At 40.2% G+C, this 20,741-nt stretch overlaps 1 long non-coding RNA gene across 1 annotated transcript in view; it reads left to right on the forward strand.

Moving 5' to 3' along the window:
* Nucleotides 1–891: 891 nt before the first annotated feature.
* Nucleotides 892–20,741, forward strand: part of LOC132353147 (uncharacterized) — a 45,107-nt gene continuing 25,257 nt past the window's right edge. Inside the window, exon 1 of the long non-coding RNA XR_009498958.1 lies at nt 892–978. This is a non-coding gene — a long non-coding RNA (uncharacterized LOC132353147). The remainder of the gene's footprint in view (nt 979–20,741) is intronic.

Genomic DNA, 20,741 nt, shown 5'->3' on the forward strand with positions numbered 1-20,741 from the left:
AGCTATCTATTTTACGTTTGGTAGTGTATATATGTCCATGCCACTCTCTCACTTTGTCACAGCTTACCCTTCCCCCTCCCCATATCCTCAAGTCCATTCTCTAGTAGGTCTCCTTAAATATTTGTTGCATGAATAAATGAACTAAATGAATGAGGCAGAGTGGAGAATGGACTAGCATGGGAGGAGGCTACTGTCAGGCCACTTAGGAGACGGTTATAAGAATCCAGGTGAGGAATCATGGTGGCGTTGGAGAGAAAGGGCCAGAATTTAGACCAGTGCTCCCCAGTAGAACTTTCTGCAATGATGGACATGTTTTATTCTGTACTGTCCTTTACACTAGCCACTAGCCACATACAGCATTGAATACTTGAAAGGAGGACTGAGGAACTGAACTTTTAATGTAAATTTAAATAGCTATATGTGGCTATTGACTACCATATTAGACAGCACGATTCTAGGGTTTTTGTGACAGAATCAAAAGAACTTTTAATAAATTGGATTTATTCATAAATTCAGTCAACAAATATTCATTGACCGTTTACTAGGCTCTCGAGGAGAAAATGGGGGCCAATCTGCGGCAGGTGTGTGTGCCATGCCAAGGTGTTTAGACTTTGTAATAAAGAGTGGGAGGCTGGACAAGCTATTTTAGCAGGATTGGTCAATGAAATCTCGCTGAGAGGTGATAAGCTGAGAGTTGGATGATGAGAAAACTATGGGGATTAGGAAAGAAAAAACCCAAAACCCAAAACAAGAACTAGAACAATCATTGATAAAAGAAAGCAATAAAATTCAGCATGAAGACACTTAAAGCAAGAAGGTACCTACACCATCTGCAAGTCTAACTCACTCATTTTCTGTCTCCAGAAAGGAAATCGAAGCCCAGAGAGGTAACTAGACTTGCCTGTGGCCACACAGCTAATTAATAACATAGTTGGGAACAGACTTCATCTCCTAACTTCCAACTTCGCACCCTACTGGGTAAGTCCGAATCTCATTTTCCTTGCTAGTAAAAAGGTTATTGTGAAAAATGAAAAAGGTAACATAGGCAAGGTGTTAAAAATGGTAGCTATATTTATTATTGGATTTGTTTTAATGTTACAGTGTTCCTCTCAAGTAATTATGTTATTAATAATAACTGTAGTATTATTTTAGTAATACAAAAGCATAATGCAAAAAATTTAGTAATTTAATAATGCAAAAAGCATGAGAAAGGCAATGAACATTGAACTCCTGATTTGTTTTAGTTATACTTGTTTGGGGTGAATCTCAGCTTTGGGCCTGTGCAATCAACGTCAGGCACCACCTGCCATTTGCCTAGAGGCAGCTGCTGGAATTACAAATGCTGTCAGGGAAGAAATAACCAGCCTCTCCACTGCTGGCTTTGCGAGCCCACCTTGTTAAGTGGTGGCAAGTATCACAGTTCTAAGGTTTTTTTTCTCTCTTCTTCTGAAGAGAGAGAAAAATGAGGCTGTGGTTTTCCCAACAGACAGAGCTGTCATCAAGCTCTTTATGGAAAGCTGCTGTAGACAGGGGTTGAAAAGACGATGAAGGCTTTAACACAGTGTGAAAGTTGAAATGATGAAAAGGGTGCACTAAAAGCATGTGACCCAAGAAAGGATTTTCTGCCTTCAGGGTTAGGCCTTCATTTGGTTACTTGCCTTTTTATATCATACTCCCTCCCACCACACCTCTGCCCTTTGAGCTTCTATTTTTATAAATATTCAGATAGGACAAACAATGTGATGAATAAGGTCATAGCTTTGCCAGAGTGATGGTGTTGACATATCCATGTTGACTCTCCTTGACTTCTCTGTGTCACTTGACTTTCTGAGCACACCTTTGGCGTTCAGCCCAGCAGCTTGGACCCCAGGCCCATGCTCTATTGGTTCTGTTGTGTTGCATCTGAGTTTGATGACTATGGAGCCATCTGTGAAATTATCAGTAATCAACAGCTTCATATACCTATTGCATGACCGCCAGAGTAACACTGACAATGAGGCATTGAACAACTGCAGGTTGCATGTGAAAGACTGACCTGAGAGCCACATCGGAGGCCCACTGCCCACTGCCTCATCACTCCAACCCTCCCTGGCCAGGGCCAGGACCCTCTCCCCAGACTGTAGCCCCATCACCTCCCATCATTCCCAAGTATCAGTAGCCATCAGGATAATGCCTCTGCACTTTCCAGCCCTCTGGTGCTCCCAATGCATCCTGTAGTGGACACAGTGACATACTTGGAGCCACAGAGACAGAAGGTCCAAGTCACTGGCCTGAATCCAAGCAAGTGTGGATTCCATACCTCTCCCTACCACTTAGTTCAGCTTGGACCAATTATTTCGTTTCCCCAAGTCTCCATTTCCTCAAATGTGAAGCTGGAATAATGTCTACCTCATAGGATACTAAAGAATTTTTAAATTTTATTATTGTATATGAAAATGCTTTGAAATTAGAAAGTACTACTCAAATGAGTGCAAGACATTTTCATTAGTCTATGCTACATGGTATTTTTGTGGAAAAAATAAAACCTAATGAATATTAAATTATATTCTCATCACTTCATTCATTCACCAAGTTTTATTAGACAACCAGTCTGGGCCAGGCACTCTGTCAAGTGCTAGGTAGTTATATGATTGTGAACAGCCCAGATTCCTCATGGAGTTTACAGTTTATTTAGGGGAGGGGGACATTGTAAGCCACTAGTCATGCAAATATATCTATAATTACACAGCGTGCTAGGTGCTATGAAGGGAAACGTGTATGTGGATAACAGTGGAGGGGCATAAATATGAGACTTGGTTGAGTTGACTTATGCAAAGCAAGGGCCTTCTAGGGAGCAGGAAGTGCATAAGGGAAGACCTCAAGACAGCAGAGCACTTGGCAAATTCAAGGATCCAACAGGCCCTTGTGGCTAGAACACAAGAAAGGAGAGGGATTGTGTTGCCAAAATCAGGCAGGCAGAGCAAGACTCACAGACGACTCCTGGGATTCTCTTATGAGAGAGCTGAGAAGTGTGAGACTAGTGGAAGAAATGTAAGTAGAAGTTGTAAGACTGAGAGAATGTTCTTACTAGAGAAATGTAGTGATGTGGTCCATTTAATTTGAGATAGGATAAATTCATAAAGATTCTAATCTCTCGGGTGGTGAGAATTTTTACAGCAGTGTTCAGGATCTAGACACAGACATAGAAATTAATTTTTACATTGTTAGTTGTAACTTTCCACTTCACACTGCTCTATATAAACATTTCTACATGTTTGTAGTCCATAAACTTGTTATTTTTATTAGCTGTGTAGTATTACATCATGGTATTTTTGGCGCTGTTATACACTTGTCTGCTTTTACGTTCTTTATAGTTTTTTCCCTTAAAAATAGTGCTGCTGGGAATATTTTTGTTTTCCCATGAGTTATTTTCTTGGGTTACATTCCCCTCATGGGTCATTTCTCTGCATGTCAGATGGCCGTTCTGATGCTCACAGTCTTTTGTGTCAGGCTTCACTTGCCCTGCCTGGGTGGGAGCAAATTCCCAGGGTACCAGATGCTTCAGGGAGTTGGTGGGGGAGGGGCAGTGGCAGGCAGGAGGAGGATTTTCCTCATTAGATGTACAGAGAATGCAGGTTGTCGTGTTAATACGCTAATCCTCTAGGATGTTGCCTCTATTGGGGTTTTTTATGCACTCAGAACCTCCATGGCCCTTAGCCTGACAGGTAACTCGTTCTCCTCCCTCACTTTGCAGTTTCCCCCAAGGGCTTTTTAAGTTCTGGTGAGTGTTGTATGTGGAACAGAAAGGTGCAAAGGTAGTGGCAATGAATTAACTTGTTGTTAGCAGGAAGTGATTGTGAGACGAGGCATAAAATCTCTGTGACTGTAATTAACTGAAAGTTATAATTACATCATCTAAGGCAAATTGTTCCCTGAGTGTCAACATGTTTACTTATTCCTTTATTTAATATTTCATTCTAACTTTCTAGATGTGGTTGAGAAATTAGTCAGGGACCAGCTTACCAGGTCAAGCAGGTATCTGGGAAATTCACCCAATTAATATATTTTCCTTGCCTGGTCGTATCTCACCTGCTCATCTGATCTAGTGTATCTTTTCAGCATTTTTAATTAATTTTAATTTTTTTAATTGAAGTATAGTTGATTTGCAATATTGTGTTAGTTTTAGGGGTACACCATAGTGGTTCAGTATTTTTGCAGATTTTATTCCATTATAGGTTATTACAAGATAATGGGCATCCCTGTGCCTTGTTGCTTACCTATCTTATATGCAGTAGTTTGTATTTTTTAATCCCATACCCTTAATTTGTCCTTCCCCCACCTCCCTCTCCCCTTTTGGTAACCACCACAAGTTTGTTTTATATATCCATGAGTCTGTTTCTGTTCTGTATATAAATTCATTTGTATTATTTTTTAGATTCCACATATAAATGATATCATATCATATTTGTCTTTCACTGTCTGACTTATTTCACTAAGTGTAATATTCTCTAGGTCCATCCATGTTGCTGCAAATGACATTATTTCATTCTTTTTATGGTTGAGTAATAGTCTAGTGTGTGTGTGTGTGTGTGTGTGTATGTGTGTGTGTGTGTGTGTGTGTGTGTGTGTGTGTGTGTGTATACCATGTCTTCTTAATTTGGTCAAAAAGTTAATGGAACAAAACAGAGTAACTGAACTCATTTGATTTGGGACAAGAGTATAGCTTAAGTTCAGTTCTCTGGGGAAAAAAACCCTCAATTCCCTGTGTCAAATATAATATCATATAATAATTCAGTCTAAAGTTGTTGAAAACTGGGGAATACGTTCCAAAAGTTTTCTCTACTTTATCAAAGCAAAAGAAGACAAAAATGGAACATAATAACCAATTATCCTCTTTCTCAAAAAGAATATGTAAGAGGGGAGACAGGATCCTGATGGAATCTCAGCCAGTTTGGTCAGGACCACCATCACTTACTGTCAGTGATGTCCGTAGTTAATAATAATGGCAAGGATATTAACCTCCAGCACCTATGGAGTTTTATGCTTGACACTGTATCCTTATCTCACCACTGTGAGGTGGGTTTTGTCAAGATCACAAAGCAGTGAGTGATGGCCTCCGATTCACTGCTCCTCACCTCTTCTCTACCCTGAGGACACAATGGCTGGAGGCCATGTAGGGTAGCAGGACAAGACCATGCTGAGAGCATGGAGAATTGCTGGTCATGTTAGCCTCTAATCTGTTAGGTGAGTTTAGGTAAGTCACATAAGCTCCCTGAGGTTTTGCTTCCTATAAAGCAGAAGGGACTCCTGTTTTTTTCTAACTCCCATTGTGAAGGCTTGCTAGATAATAGCTGTGAAAGTTTTTGGACAGTCAACCATAAAGTCATAACAATAGGACATTATTTTGTATTGTGATCACTATGATGATGTGGCAAGATTCTCATATGAGACGTGGTAGCTGCTCTGGGGTAAAGATTCGCAGAGGAGTCAAATTCTCATGTCACATCCAGTGAGGCTGAGGTTCAAAATGAATCATTTGATATGCTGACATGCCAGGGAATCAGATAATTCACAGCCAGGAAGCAGCAGGAATCATGAACGTTGTGGATCTGACTTGATTGATGTGGTGACACATGTATTCAAAGCATCACCAGGCTCCCTAAACAGATCTCCTTCTAGGGAAGCCGATGTCTGTGGGAGGCTCCCTCCAGAGACTGCAGGCCAGGAATTGATCATAACAGATCATGAGGTAAATTTTTACAAGACTCAGGGGTTCTTCAGAGTGATCTGGCTGACATTATCCTGACTCAGGCTCCACCGTGCCTTGAACAATTACCACATCTCAGGTCGTGGGTTTCTAGATGATGGAATACTTCCATAGCTGATCCAGGCAGCAGGACACGAAGGCAAGGCAGAAATGTCATCCGTACTTCATCTAATCCCAGTAGACTGGTGGGTCTCAAACTCCAGGGAGACTAAAATCTCTTAGAAAACTTGTTCAAAGGCAGATTTCTGGGCTCCATTCCCAGGGATAGAGAGATCCCATTGGTATAGTTTGGGGCCCAGAACTGTGCATTCAAACGAACTCTTAAGTAACAATGCAGGTAATGTAAAATTAACATTTTCAGGGAAAAAATGTAGATGAGAAGGGCCCTGAATGAGAGTTACTATGATAAAAATTAAACATCTAATATTTATTGAGCACTTACTATGAACCAGGCACTCTTCTATACATAAATTACTATAATACCTAATATGCCATATGTAAATTAACTCCTTCCATCCTCACCATGATCCCATGAGATATACAATAATATTTCATCCATTTTTTAAATGGAGTAATGGAGGCACAGATTGCTTAAGAAGATCCTAGCACCTGTGAGATCATGTCTTGGTTTCATAGTAAAATGTAAAAATGTTAATATCTCAGAAGAACTTTCTAGGAAAGGGATAGATTGTTCAAATCGCACACAGAGGGAGAGTCATTACTCCTATAGCTCTAGCAATATAGCCTGATTCTAATATTAAAATTCATGCCAGCCTGGTAACTCACAGTAGGGATGGAGCTTGGGGGAAACTGCCCACCGTAGAATCTGTTTCACAGGATCCAAACATTGAGATTGGAGACCATGAAACCCCAATAGTTACAGCTTTGTTCATAGGGCCCCGGCCTCTAATGCAGAAGTTGCTCTTCTCCCAACCAGCTTTCTCTTTGATGGAGTCCTGTTGAAATGCTGCAGGCCTCATATTTGCCTACCAGGTTTACAGAAGGAGGAGTTTTTAAGCCTCTACTAATTAAAGTATAATGCTAACCATCTATGGCCAGTTAGCTCATTTAATTAGAGCCTATTAAGAATAAGGGTAAACTCACTGAACCCTACATTTACTCTCTGTTATGAAAGAATTCTTTGGAATTTTTCCCTTTTCCTTGGTTAAGAAGAGCAAAGAGGCAGGAGACTTGGAAGACCTTCTTAACTGGGCGTAGTTACTGAGACAAACAGGCCAGCCCAGAGAGGAGGTAGTACTTGAATGTTTATTTAAAAATGTTCTTTCCTGGTTTAATTATCCATGTACCATGATTTAAAGAACCTTGAAGTTGGCTGATCATTGCTTAAAATTTAGGAGCTCCAGAGTTCCAGGCCTACATTTCTAAGTGCCTGACTGCTAAAATGTTCCATTTGATTGCTCTGCCAGAATCCCTTCCTCCAAACATATCCCAGACTGAATCCATCATGTTCTCCACCAAGTCTGTCTTCTCCAGATGAAACTGTTTATGTTCCTGATGACATTGTTCTCCCAGCAGGCTCAGAACCACAGCCATCTTTGAATGCACCCTCCCTAGATAGCCATCTGTGAGAGAAATTCACAAGTTCTCTCTGTTGTGCTGTTATTCTTCCAACACTCTCATCACTGTCAGTACCACAGTGCAGATCCCTTTTCACCTCGTGGTGTCTGGACCACACTCTGGAAGCTAATGTTGTCCTCCTTTGTTCATCCTGTGGCTTCTTCCTACAGTGGCTCTGGGAAATTGAAACCATATCATTCTTGAGCTCAAAATTTCTCCATGATTTTTATTGCCTAGGAAAAGGTTCTGCAACCAATTCCATTGTGTGTGTTTGGGGCGGGTGCCGGGGGCAAGGTGCAGGGCAGGGTGGGCGTTCTACCCACACCACCAAGCAATTCTTGGACACCAGCTGGGTATCCTACAACTGAGCTCAATTTTGACTCACTATCTACCCAGATGGCATCAGATTCCACAAGTTAAGGGCTCAGTCCCACAAGATGTCCCTCTACTTCAGATGTCAATTGCAAGTCCAGGTTGTCACCTATATTTCTGACCAGCTGGCTATAAATCAGAGATTTCCTCAACCCTTTCCTTGGGTCTGATTAATTTTCTAGAACAGTACACAGGACACAGGAAACCAGTTTATGCACTAGATCAAAAGTTCATCACAGGAACTTCCCTGTCACAACAAACTTCTTTTGTTAAGAATCCCCCTGCCAATGCAGGGTACACAGGTTCGAGCCCTGGTCCGGGAAGATCCCACATGCCGCGGAGCAACTAAGCCCGTGAGCCACAACTACTGAGCCTGCACTCTAGAGCCTGCAAGCCACAACTACTGAAGCCCGCACGCCTAGAGCACGTGCTCCACAACAAGAGAAGCCGCCGCAGTGAGAAGCCTGCACACCGCAGCAAAGAGTAGCCCCTGCTCAATGAAACCAGAGAAAGCCGGCACGCAGCAACGAAGACCCAACGCAGCCAAAAATAAATAAATTTATATTGAAAAAAACAAACAGTACATGGTGGGAAAATGAAGCACAAGTATTGTTTTTAATCCACATGTTGATCTGTTAAGTGATTGTGATGGTTAATTTTATGCGTCAACTTGACTGGACTAACAGATGCCCCGATAACTGGTAAACTATTATTTCTTGGTGTGTCTGTGAGGGTGTTTCTGGAAGAGATTAGCATTTGAATCAGTAGGCTGAATAAGGAAGAAATAAAGAAGATTGCCCATACCACTTTGGGTGGGCATCATCCAGTCTAGTGAGGGCCTAAATAGATAAAAGAGGTGAAGGATGGGCAAATTTGCTGTCTTTGCTTGAGTTGGTACACCATCTTCTCCTGTCCTCAGCCGTCAGTGCTCCTGGACTTCAGACTCAGACCAGGACTTACACCATCAGCTGCCCTGGTCCTCAGATCTTCAGAGTTGGATTGAATTATACCACTGGCTTCCCTTCTCCAACTTGAAGATGGCAGATAGTGGGACTTGTCCTCCATAATTGTGTGAGCCAATTCCTATAATACATTTCCTCTTAAATATATATATATATATCTCAATACATATGTATCCTATTGGTTCGATGTCTCTGAAGAAATCTGACCTGCATCAAGACCCTGGTCTCCCCATTATGCTCGCCCATAGTATAATGTTGTCTTCTACCATCTGCTGGTAGCACTTCTCATCACCTCCCCTCTGAGACCCCATAACCAAGCCACCATCACCTCTCTCTTTTTTTAAACAGTTTTATTGAGGTGTAATTACATACTATAAAAGTCACCTATTGTAAGTGTATTATAATTCAATGATTTTTAGTAGTCATTTAGTAATAGAATTGTGTAACCATCATCACAGTTTTAGAACATCTCCATCACCCCAAAACATTTCTTTGTGCCTATTTGCAGTCAATTCTGCTCCCACTTTCAATCCCTGGCCACCACTGCTCTGTTTTCTATATCTATAGATTTGCCAAGCACTGCTCTGTTTTCTGTATCTATAGATTTGCCTTTTCTGGACACTTCATATAAATGGAATCATACAATATGTAGTGTTTTGTATGTGGCTTCTTTCATTTAGCATAATATTTTTGAGGTTCATCTATGTTGTAGCATGCACTGGTAGTTTGCTCCTTTTCACTGCTGAATAGTATTCCATTGCATGGACATACCACATTTGTTTATCTTTTCATTAGTTAGTCAACATTTGGATTTTTTCAAGTTTTTTGGCTATTGCGAGTAAGTCTGCTCTGAACTTTAAGTCTTTCTGTGAACGTATGTTTGTATTTCTTTTATGTAGATATCTAGATGTGGAATTGCTGGGTTGTAAAAATATATTTAACTTTATAAGAAGCCACCAAACTGTTTTCCAAAGTGGGTCTATCGTTTTTCATTCCCACAGGTATAAGGGTTCTAATTTCTCCACATCCTCACCAATACTTGTTGTTCTCTATCTTTTTGATTATAGCCATTCTAGTGGGGGGTGTAGTAATCCTCATTTTGGTTTTAAACTGCATCTCTTAATGATTTACTGATGTCCAGCATCTTTTCATGTGCTTATTAGCTCTTCTTATATTTTCTTTGGTGAAATGTCTATTCAAATATTTTGACTATTTAAAAATTGAATTGCTTGTCTTATTATTGAGTTATATGAGTTGTTTATACAATCTGGATACAAGTTCTTTATCAGACATATGATTTACAAACCGTTTCTCCCAGTTTGTGCCTTCCCCCTTTCATTTTTCTAACGGTGCCTTTTAGAAGAGCAAAAGTTTTAATTTTTTTTTTTTTTATTTTTTTAATCAGTCATCAATTTTATACACAACAGTGTATACATGTCAATCCCAATCGCCCAATTCAGCACACCACCATCCCCACCCCACCGCGGTTTTCCCCCCTTGGTGTCCATACGTTTGTTCTCTACATCTGTGTCTCAACTTCTGCCCTGCAAACCGGTTCATCTGTACGATTTTTCTAGGTTCCACATACATGCGTTAATATACAATATTTGTTTTTCTCTTTCTGACTTACTTCACTCTGTATGACGGTCTCTAGATCCATCCACGTCTCAACAAATGACTCAATTTCGTTCCTTTTTATGGCTGAGTAATATTCCATTTTATATATGTACCACAACTTCTTTATCCATTCGTCTGTCAATGGGCATTTAGGTTGCTTCCATGACCTGGCTATTGTAAATAGTGCTGCAATGAACATTGGGGTACATGTGTCTTTTTGAATTATGGTTTTCTCTGGGTATATGCCCAGTGGTGGTATTGCTGGATCATATGGTAATTCTATTTTTAGTTTTTTAAGGAACCTCCATATTGTTCTCCATAGTGGCTGTATCAATTTACATTCCCACCAACAGTGCAAGAGGGTTCCCTTTTCTCCACACCCTCTCCAGCATTTGTTGTTTGTAGATTTTCTGATGATGCCCATTCTAACTGGTGTGAGGTGATACCTCATTGTAGTTTTGATTTACATTTCTCTAATAATTAGTGATGTTGAGCATCTTTTCATGTGCTTCTTGGCCATCTGTGTGTCTTCTTTGGAGAAATGTCTATTTAGGTCTTCTGCCCATTTTTGGATTGGGTTGTTTGTTTCTTTAATATTGAGCTGCATGAGCTGTTTATATATTTTGGATATTAATCCTTTGTCCGTTGATGCGTTTGCAAATATTTTCTCCCATTCTGAGGGTTGTCTTTTCGTTTTAATTTTTATAAAGTTTTAATTTTTATAAAGTCCAATTTATCAATTTTTTTTCTTGTTTTTGATATCATATATAAGAACTCTTTGCCCTGATGTCACTACATTTTTTTTTCTTATGTTTTCTTCTAGAAGTCTTGTAATTTCACTTCTACATTAAGTCTATGATCCATTTTGAGTTAATTTGTGTATGGTGTGAAGTTAGTATCTACATTCTTTTTATTTTCAATTTTTTTTTGTATATAAGTGCCAATTGTCTCAGCCCTGTTTGTTGGAAAGACTACCTTTCCCTTATTGAATTGCCTTAGCATATCTGTCAAAAATCAACTGACCATAAATGTGACAGTTTGTTTCTGGACTCTCACCTCTGTTCCATTGATCTATGTGATTATCCTATGCCAGTACCACATTGTCTTGCTTACTGTAGCTTTATGGTTAAGTTTGTAATTGGGCAATATAAGTTCTTTTCTCTTTTTTTTCAAGATTGTTTCAGCTACTGTGGGTTCTTTGCACTTTCGTATGCATTGTAGAGTAAACTTGTCAATTTCTACAAAAAATCCTGATGGCAATTTTATATGGATTGTATTAAATCTATAGATCATTCTGGGGAGAATTGCCATCTTAATAAAATTGAGTCTTCAGTTTATGAACATGGACTGTAACTCTATTTATTTAGCAATGCTTTGTGGTTTTCAAAGTACAAGCCCTATCTTGCACTTCTTTTGGTAACTTGATTCCTAAATATTTCATTCTTTTTGACGCTATTGTGAATGGAAGTCATTTCTTAATCTTGATTTTGGACTGTTCCTTGCTAACTTGTAGAAATACAATTGATTTTTGTGCATTGATCCTGAACCTTGTGACCTTTCCAAACTTGTTTATTAACTCTAATATATCTTTTAATGTGAGCATTTCTCAAGATTTTCTACATACGAGATCACGTTGTCTGTGAATAAAGGCAGTTTTACTTCTTCCATTCCAATTGGTATGCCTTTAATTTTTTTCTTGCCATATTAAACTGACTAGAACTTTGGTACAAGGTTGAGTAGAAGGAGTAAGAGTGGGTACGCATGCCATATTCCTAGTCTTAGTGGGAAAACTTTTGCCAGTGAATCCATTTGGGCATGACTTTGTCATTGTGGGAAGATTTTAAATTACAAATCAGTTTTTACCTTATTATATATCAATTCAGATTTTCTATTTCTTCTTGAGTCAGTTTAGGTAACATGTCTTCCTAGAAATTTTTCCATTTTACACAAGTTGTCTAATTTGATATAAAGTAGTAATTTATAATATTCACTTATAATCCTTTAATTTTTTACAAGAATGGAAAGGATTGCCCCTCTTTTTTTTGGGGGGGGGTGGTAATTTATGTCTCCTCTTTTTATTTCCTGGTTAGTCTAGCTAAAGATTTATCAATTTTGTTGGTCTTTTCAAGGAACCAACTTTTGGTTTCATTGATTTTTCGCTACTATTTTTCTGTTTTCTATTTCTCTGTTTTCTACTTCTCTGTTTTCTACTCTACTCTTCATTATTTCCTTTCTCTTTCTTGCTTTGGATTTAGTCCCTCTATTACTGGTTTCTTATGGTTGATGTTTAAGTTATTGATTTAATAACTGTCTTCTGTTCTAGTGTAGGCATTTATAGCTATATATTTCCCTCTAATTACTGAATTAGCTGCATCCCATAAATTTTGATATGTTGAATTTTATTCTTACTCAGCTCAAAATATTTTTTAAAATTTCCTTCTGGTGTTTTTCTTTGACAAATGGTTTATTTAGAAGTGTTTTGTTTAATTTCCAAGTATTTAGTAATTCCCCCAATTTCCTTCTGTTGTTGATTTCTAATTTCATTGTATTATAGTTAGACAGCACACTTTGTATGATTTCAGACCTTTTAAATTTATTGAAACTTGTTTTATAGCCTGACATATGGTCCACTCCAGACAATGTTCCATGCGTGTTTGAAAAGAATGTGTATTCTGCTGTAATTGAGTGGAATGTTTTATAAATATCAGTGAGGGCAAGTGTTTTTAAGTCTTCTCTATACTTGCTGACTTTCTGCCTAGCTGTTCTATCAATTTAAAGTGGAGTACTAGGATCTCCAACTGTGATTTTTGAACACTATCATCTCTTGCTTATGTTATTGTAATAGCTTAGCACTCCCTGTCCACCCTCCCTGCTTTATTTTTTTCAATAGGACTTATCATCATCTGACCGTGTATATATTTTACTTATATGTTAGAATATATAGGTCCTATTATGGCAGGGATTTTGTCATTTTTCATTGCTGCTGTAACCATAGTACCTATAACAGTGCCTGACACATATGTCACTCACAAATATTTGTTGGATGAATAAACACATCACTGAACAAATGGCACCCACTATTCTCTTTGACAAGTACAAAACTCCTTACCCTACCATCTGGAGGATAACCACGATGGATCAATACCAGTGGAATACTGAGATGGAGTGGCCATAGGTGGAAACTCTCCCTTCTCCCTCATGTTTTTCCTTTGGGTTTCTCTCTCCTTATATTTTCTAGTCATCAGAGTAGTAGGACTTGAGGACCAGGACTGGATGTAGATCTTGAGGAACTAGGCCACTGTGCTTGATTGAGATCCAGGCTGTTTCGTGGCTTTCTCCAGGCAAAGGAATCCCCCTGGCATCAGGTGGCCCTGTGCAGCTCAGTGGGTGTTAATTTCCAAGTGGAGAGGACAAGGAGGGGCTAAAACTTCACAGTAATAAACAGAGCAGCTTTCCCCTGCATCTACACTTTTTCCTCCTGAACCTGAGACAGCTAGCCATAGGGGGCTGGTCCAAGATTGGGTGTTCAAAATTCCAGCCAAACATCATTCCATCTTAGCACAATTGACACTATCTACTCAGATGTACATCTTGATGTAGCTTTGAAATTTTATGTTTATCCTACTTTGGAGGGCTATATTATATATAACAACATCAGAAAAAAAATACCCCAGCATATAATATTTACTGAGTGCTTGGCATATGATATCAAGATTTTTCACATTTATCGAGTATATTGGATACTTTATATATCTATATGCTTAATCAGTTAAAAATAAAAGACTGACTAATATTTTTCTTTTACTCATTAAAGTTAGGTCTAAGTTTTATAAACTGTTCTTTTATGGTGTGCATAACCAACTGGAGCTCAGAGGAGTGATCTGAGCTACAGACAACAATTTGGGTATCTTGTATAAATGTATGATAATTAAAGGTATAGGGATAGATCGTATGCTCTGGAGAGTGATAAAAGGAGAGAGCCTAGCTCAAAACTTTGAGGAATTTAATTTTTAATGGTTGAGTAGAAGATGATGAGCCTGAAAAGGCAGAGAAGGAGCACCCAGAGAGGTCACAGGAAAACTGGGAGGGTGTTACACACAGGAAGGTATGTGTCAGCTTTCTGAAAGCTTGCAATTCTCATAACACACTTTGCTTTGGGAGAGTCTAACTCCTAATAAAGTACCTGTCATTTAATTAAAAATTATCATTAAGCAGGTGGTCCTGAAATTGTGCTTGACACTAGATAAATAGTTCTCAGCCATATGTACCTACAACACTGGAAGGATGTAGATTTTTGCATTATTAAGATGTTGTATCTTCATCAAAATTAGTTTATTCCAATTCTTGCATTCCCCCTCTGAGTGTGGCATATCCTTTTCAGATACCCTATTATTCATCTATGGCTTTTTGGCATTCTAGTAGTAAATTTGAATATTTGATGTCAGTGAAACTTGATGATAAACACTGTACAAATAAAGTTGAATTATTATTGCAGCATTCCTGGGAATGAGATTATTTCTTACTTTTGTGTTTAATGCTAGTGGCAGTAAATTCCCAATGAATTTTTATTTTATTGTTTTAGACTCAGCAACAAATTTACTTTGCTCATTCACTCACTCATTCATACATCAAATGTATGTTAAGTGCCTACTATATGCCAGACACTGGGAGCGTTAAGGCACATCAGGCATGATTCTCAAGCTTTGGTATGCATTGGAACCACCTAGAAAACTTGTTAAAAATACATATGCCCCAATGCACCCCCTCATATTCAGTAGGTCCAGGGTCGTTTCTGGGAATCTATGTTTAACAAGCTCTCTTTGTGATTCTGATGCACAACAAAGTTTTAGAACTATTGTTCTATGTAAAAAACATTTATAGTGAAAACTTAAATATACTAAAATGTAAGCGGTGTCAGATAGAAGTATACATGGGGTAGAGTGTATATTAAATTTTATTATATTTGTATCTTCCTATAGCAGTAGACTGTACACTCAACAATATTATTGCAAATTTTCAGCTATAATGGAATTTTTTGTTAGGTCTTTAAAGCCTTAGCAATATGTTTATTTTCATTAATATTGCAGAAAATTTTAATGTCCTTATAACTGATCATAAAGGTAAGAGCATGCTGTAAACATACAAATATCATTATATCCATGCATACAACTTCCTTTAGTAGGAATGAGGAAAGCATCTGGCAGTTCTTACTGAAATGCTGGGAAGCGTATTCTGTGGCCATTATAACAGGACTGGTCCTGTTATAAATGAAAGGGTTCTTTCCTTTTCTTTTATTCCTTTGTCTACTGGGCTCTTTTGCAGCCTGTTGATACAAACAGCATTAGAGGAGTATCAGCAGTTTCTAAAACACCCACAATAATGCAAAGTGCAAAACTCTGAGTCTTGCATTGAGGAAAATAAACTTTCTTTTAAAGAATAATTGGTGTTTTCTTCGTAAAAGGAGGCACTTATTTACTGTGCCATTCACAAAGAAACTTAGGCTGTGAGGGATGGATCAACTCCACTTTTATTGTAGGGAAGCTGTGATGTTCCTTGACTACAAGATTTAATAGGAAGAGATGTAGGTTAGAAGCAACTATTTAACAAGTCTGATTCAAAATTGAGTGAAAACAGCACAGGAAACTTGAAAAAAATTCTAGAATTTTTTCCAAATGTTGATTCAAAATGTCTCCTGGTCTCTTGAAATAGCTTCAAGAAGTGCAATATGGTGGCTGCTGATCACAGAAATTCTTGATTTTCCTCTCTTTCCTGGGAACACAGGTAAACTACTCTTCCAAGCCTCCTTTACATTCTATATATGGTCATATACTAAGTTATAGCCAATGGAATATGAGTGGAAGTGATGTGAGATAGATAGATGGATAGATATACCTCTTCTAGGCTTGACCCATAAAAAGTTCCCCCTGTGGTTCTCCATGCACCTTTCTGTCTGCTGGATGATGACACCCAGGCAACCTTGAAAGCCACAAATTGAAAACTGCAGGGCTTCTGTCAGCCTGGGTTCTTAAATAACTGTACGGAGCAGGGACATCCCACCCGCACTCCTCCCCATCCCAATGCCAATGGACTTTGCTTGAGAGAAAAACAACCCTTCACCCTGTTAAGCCTCTGAAGCGTTGGGGTTAGTCTGTAACAGCAGTTAGCCTACTTTAACTAATACAGGATGTAAGAATACAGGCAAGTCTGTACCATGAGACCATGCACTACCTATTATTTCTGGAGCCAGAGCCCTGAACATAGTCCCATAATTCTCCTGCAGAGGTTGCCTTTACCATAATCCCCCTGAGAAAATTCTGTAGAAAAGACTCTTCTAGCTCCAGGGGGCAGTACTTAGGCTGTCAGGAGAATTCTAGTCCTGCAAGGACAGTTCAAAGCAAACATTTCTCTTGGTCAATGGGACATGGTCCTAGCAGCACACAGAGTGTGAAATACACAGAAATTCTCACTTCAGAATTTGGAGACAACAGGATTGGATAGAAGGAAACCAGAGGCACAGCCACAATGGAGCACGACACGCATGCAGAGAACCAGAGCACAGGACCACCTGCTAGGTCCCTTAATGGCACTTGCCACAGACTGGCAGGTATTGTCATTAAAATTTAAGAGAAAATCCTCCTGGCTTTTAAAAAGTTTTACTGCATGGAAGTCAGATAGCGAATTTCACGATGTTCGAAGTCCTAGTCCTTAGGAAAAGATAGATTTGCCTTCCCTTTTAAGATAATGACCGAGCCCCTCCAGATTGTCTCCTTCCTCTCCCAGCAGCCAGCCTTTCACACGCCAGCACCCTTCCCACAGTGATGGCTTTCCACTGGGTAGCTATTTATGGCATCACCCATTCCAAATACAATCTCAGTGGATATAGGAACTACTTAAGAATTTGCAACCTGATTTATTTTTAATTTTGGCTTGGTTTTTATCCGAAATATTCCTCCAAGCCTTAAAGCTCTTCAGCCATTTTACAATAAGTACCTCTCTCTCCTTCCTAGTCCATTAAATAAAATAGCCACCATCCAAGTAACAGTTATTCTGTACAAGGCACTGGGCATGGCCTTTACCTACATTACGTTACTTAATCGTCACAGGAGAGTATTATTGTTATCCCATTTTGCATATGAAGAAACTGAGGCAGCAAAAGATTAAATAACTTGGCCAAGCTCACATAACTAGTAAGGAGCAAAACCAGGGTTCAAACCTGAGCACTCTAGCTGCAAACCTCCAACCTTAACCACTGTGCTCTACGGCCTCTACTTCTATTTTAATTTTTGCTCATGGAAGACATCTCTTGAGAGAGTAGTTGATCCTTCAGAAGGAAGATAAATAATTCCAGTTCATCAGAACTTCTTCTCTGCACCTTTGTTTTTTTTTCATTCCAGCACTTGTGGAATCTGGGAACCTCTTACCATGGTACCAGTGTTCACTCTCTGAGGTACCTCCCTTCTCTAAATCTTAGCAGTTCTCTGGCATGGCGAGATCCTGGGGCTGTTGCCACAGTCTTCCGGAAAAGAGAAGCTTCTTGGCTCCAGCATGTTCTTAACGCTCAGGAGAAGAGTTGCACTGAGGGGCCAATCTGTCGCTGCGTCTATATTTAGCACCATCTGCCAGGAATATTTCAAACTGCCTATTTTAGTACATGCCATTTTGTGCAAATGCGACTGCTCCACCACTAGTTCGTGGGAAACCAAGGGCACTGGCGGGATAGGGAGTTTCTGCTCTTTATGTTAAGTGTTGTGAGCCGGCCCTTCAGGCAACCTTCCAATGAGACAAGGAAGAGGATGGAGGGAGGGTTTTCCCAGGGTGTTAGTCCCAGGGGTCCACACTTTCAGTGGCTCAAAAGCGATCCAGGGGTGGCAGCTGCCGAGGAGGCGGAGGGGGGTTCTGGATTGGGGGAGGAAACGTAAAAAGCCCAAGGCTTTTATACAGCATCCCTGAGGCAACATGCTGGCCTTTCCCATTTCAGAGCTCCCCATTCCAGCTCCATAAATCACTGGGCAAACTCTTCCAGCCTTAACCAACCCTCTGCAGCCTTTGTGATCCGTCTCAGGGAAAGACAAGGGCTCCCGTTTACTGAGGGCTTCAGTTTTCAGTGTTGGCTTGTACAAGCATCAGTTCAACTCGTCCATATGACATCCTTGTGAGGGAGGTTCTAGTCTTAGTTCCACCTTACAGCCAAGGAAACTGAGGCTTGGAGAGGCTTAGGGACTTGCAGAGTTAGAATCTGAGCTTGGGCTCACTGAAGCGAGACCATGATCTTAACTATTGTTATCATACTGACCAGTTCTAAATCCCCTACCCAATCAGTCTCTCTGCAATAGACACTGTATTTTTTGCATATTATTTCCATCTGCAGCTTATTTTCCAGACTCAATGCTTAACTGTATTTGAGAGGTTCTGACCATAGGTTTGTTATCTAGCCCCACTGTGACTGTGTTGACTTCCCTAAAAACCCCTCCCAGACTGGGCCCAGAAACAGCCCAGTGAGGTGGGGGGCTCTTGGTTTTGCCCTCAGCCTTGAGTAAGAACTGCTTGGAGGAAGCAGTTGAACAGCCTTATGAGAGCCTGCCCCAGCTGTAGAGGTGCAGAGAGATGTATGGAATTCGTCCTTGTAGATGACAAGGGCTGCTGGGAAAGGAAATGCCACCAGGGACTGGCATGGGACCAGAGCTGAGAAGACTGACAGCGGGGTGCAGTTCATTAACCCAGCTGTCCTGGGTGACTTATTTATCTTCAGAGTGGCTGAATCCAGGCAAATTCTGAACAGTGATAATAGGAAAATATCAAAATATATGTGTACTTTTTTCTAAGCACAATTCCTGAGGATGACCAGTCACCCTAGGATGAAAGTTAGAAGAGGTGGTTACATGCATGCTCTGGTGTTGTAGGTTGGAAACTGAGTCCTTGGGAAGTAGAGTGAGTGGTACAGAATAGAGATTAGAAATCAGAGCTTTTAACAGACAGCTCCATATCCCATCTGTTTCAGTTGTTTATTCCTATATACCAAGCCACCCTTAAACTTAGTGGCTTAAAACAAGAACAATCATTTTATTATTACCTCCCATGGACGTTGGTGGGTGGCTGTCTGGCTAGGTGGTTCTCACTGGGGTCTCTCCTTCAGTTGCAGCTGGACAATGGTTGGGGCTGGAGTCATTTCAAAGGCTTCTTCATGTATCTGGAAGTCGGTGCTGGCTGTGAACTGGGACCTCAGCTCAGCTGTGTGTCAGGACAGCTATATATCATCTCTCCATGGGCCTGACTGTCCCCATAGGAAGAGAGCTGTGTTCCCAGAGGGAGAGACCCAAGAGAATGAGGCAAACACTATATCACCTTTTATGACCGAGCCTTAGAAGTCACGTAGTGTCATAGTATAGTCCCATTGTGGTCGCAGGCTAGGCCAGATCCAAGAGGAGAGAATATAGACACACTCCTCAAAGGAAGGAGAATCAACATCAGTTTGTAAGAGGAGCATGTGAGATGGGATATATATTGTGGTGAAAGATACAATCATCCATACCAATTGCAATGGACTAGGGAACAGCTTGGATTTGGGAGAAATTGGACGAGGTACTATAGGCAGTATTAAGTGCCAGAGGGCTGGAAGGGCAGTGGAGAATCAAGACTCCAAGCAATTCCTTCTTACATTCAACAAGTGTTTACTGGGTACTTATCAGGTGCCAGAAACTGGGGATACAGCAGTGATCAAGAGACAAGGCTCCAGCAGCTTTCATGCTCAAATAAATACAGAAGTGCCACGAGGAACTATAAAGTTGGGTAAGAAGACTAACGATATTGGGGCGGGGTGTCTATTTTAGGTAAAGAGCTTAGGGATGACCTCTCTGAGGTGGGGACATTTGAGCAGACACTTAAATGGACGGAGTGAAGCATGCAGACATCTGGAGGAAGGGCATTCCAGCCTGGGGAAGAGCAAGGGCAAAGTCCCTGCAGAAGGATAAACTTGAGTATTCAAGGTATAACAGGAAGCCCTGTGACTAGCATGGAGGGATTAAGTTGGAGAAGGGTAGGAAATGAGGTATAAGAAGTTACCAGGAGTTGGGGCAAAATCTATTACAAAACATTGCTTTTGCTGGTGTTTGGTCCCCTCGGTGTTAGGATGGAAGAACAAATCCTCCTCATTAGAAAGTATCCATCGTGAACATAGGCTTCCTGTTTTCTAAACATAAATGACCGTGTTTCTATTTGGGGCAGAGCTGACTGAATACGAATTTCAGAAAACATCTCGGACATGAATGTAGAAGCATCTGGCCGCCCCCAGGGTAACTTCCCACCACTTACCACAGTCAATCTGGTCTTTGTCAGGGCATCTTCCTTTTCAGAGGGTAACTATGACAACGGAGCCTGATGCTGATGCTGTGGCCGTGCAGCAGCCCTCTCTTTGCACACATGATGCTGTGGGAACACAGGACTGCGAATCAGGGTAACGTCGGCCTCTC

This window comes from Balaenoptera ricei, chromosome 1 (genome assembly GCF_028023285.1).
Source record: "Balaenoptera ricei isolate mBalRic1 chromosome 1, mBalRic1.hap2, whole genome shotgun sequence".
Classification (NCBI taxonomy): Eukaryota; Metazoa; Chordata; class Mammalia; order Artiodactyla; family Balaenopteridae; genus Balaenoptera; species Balaenoptera ricei.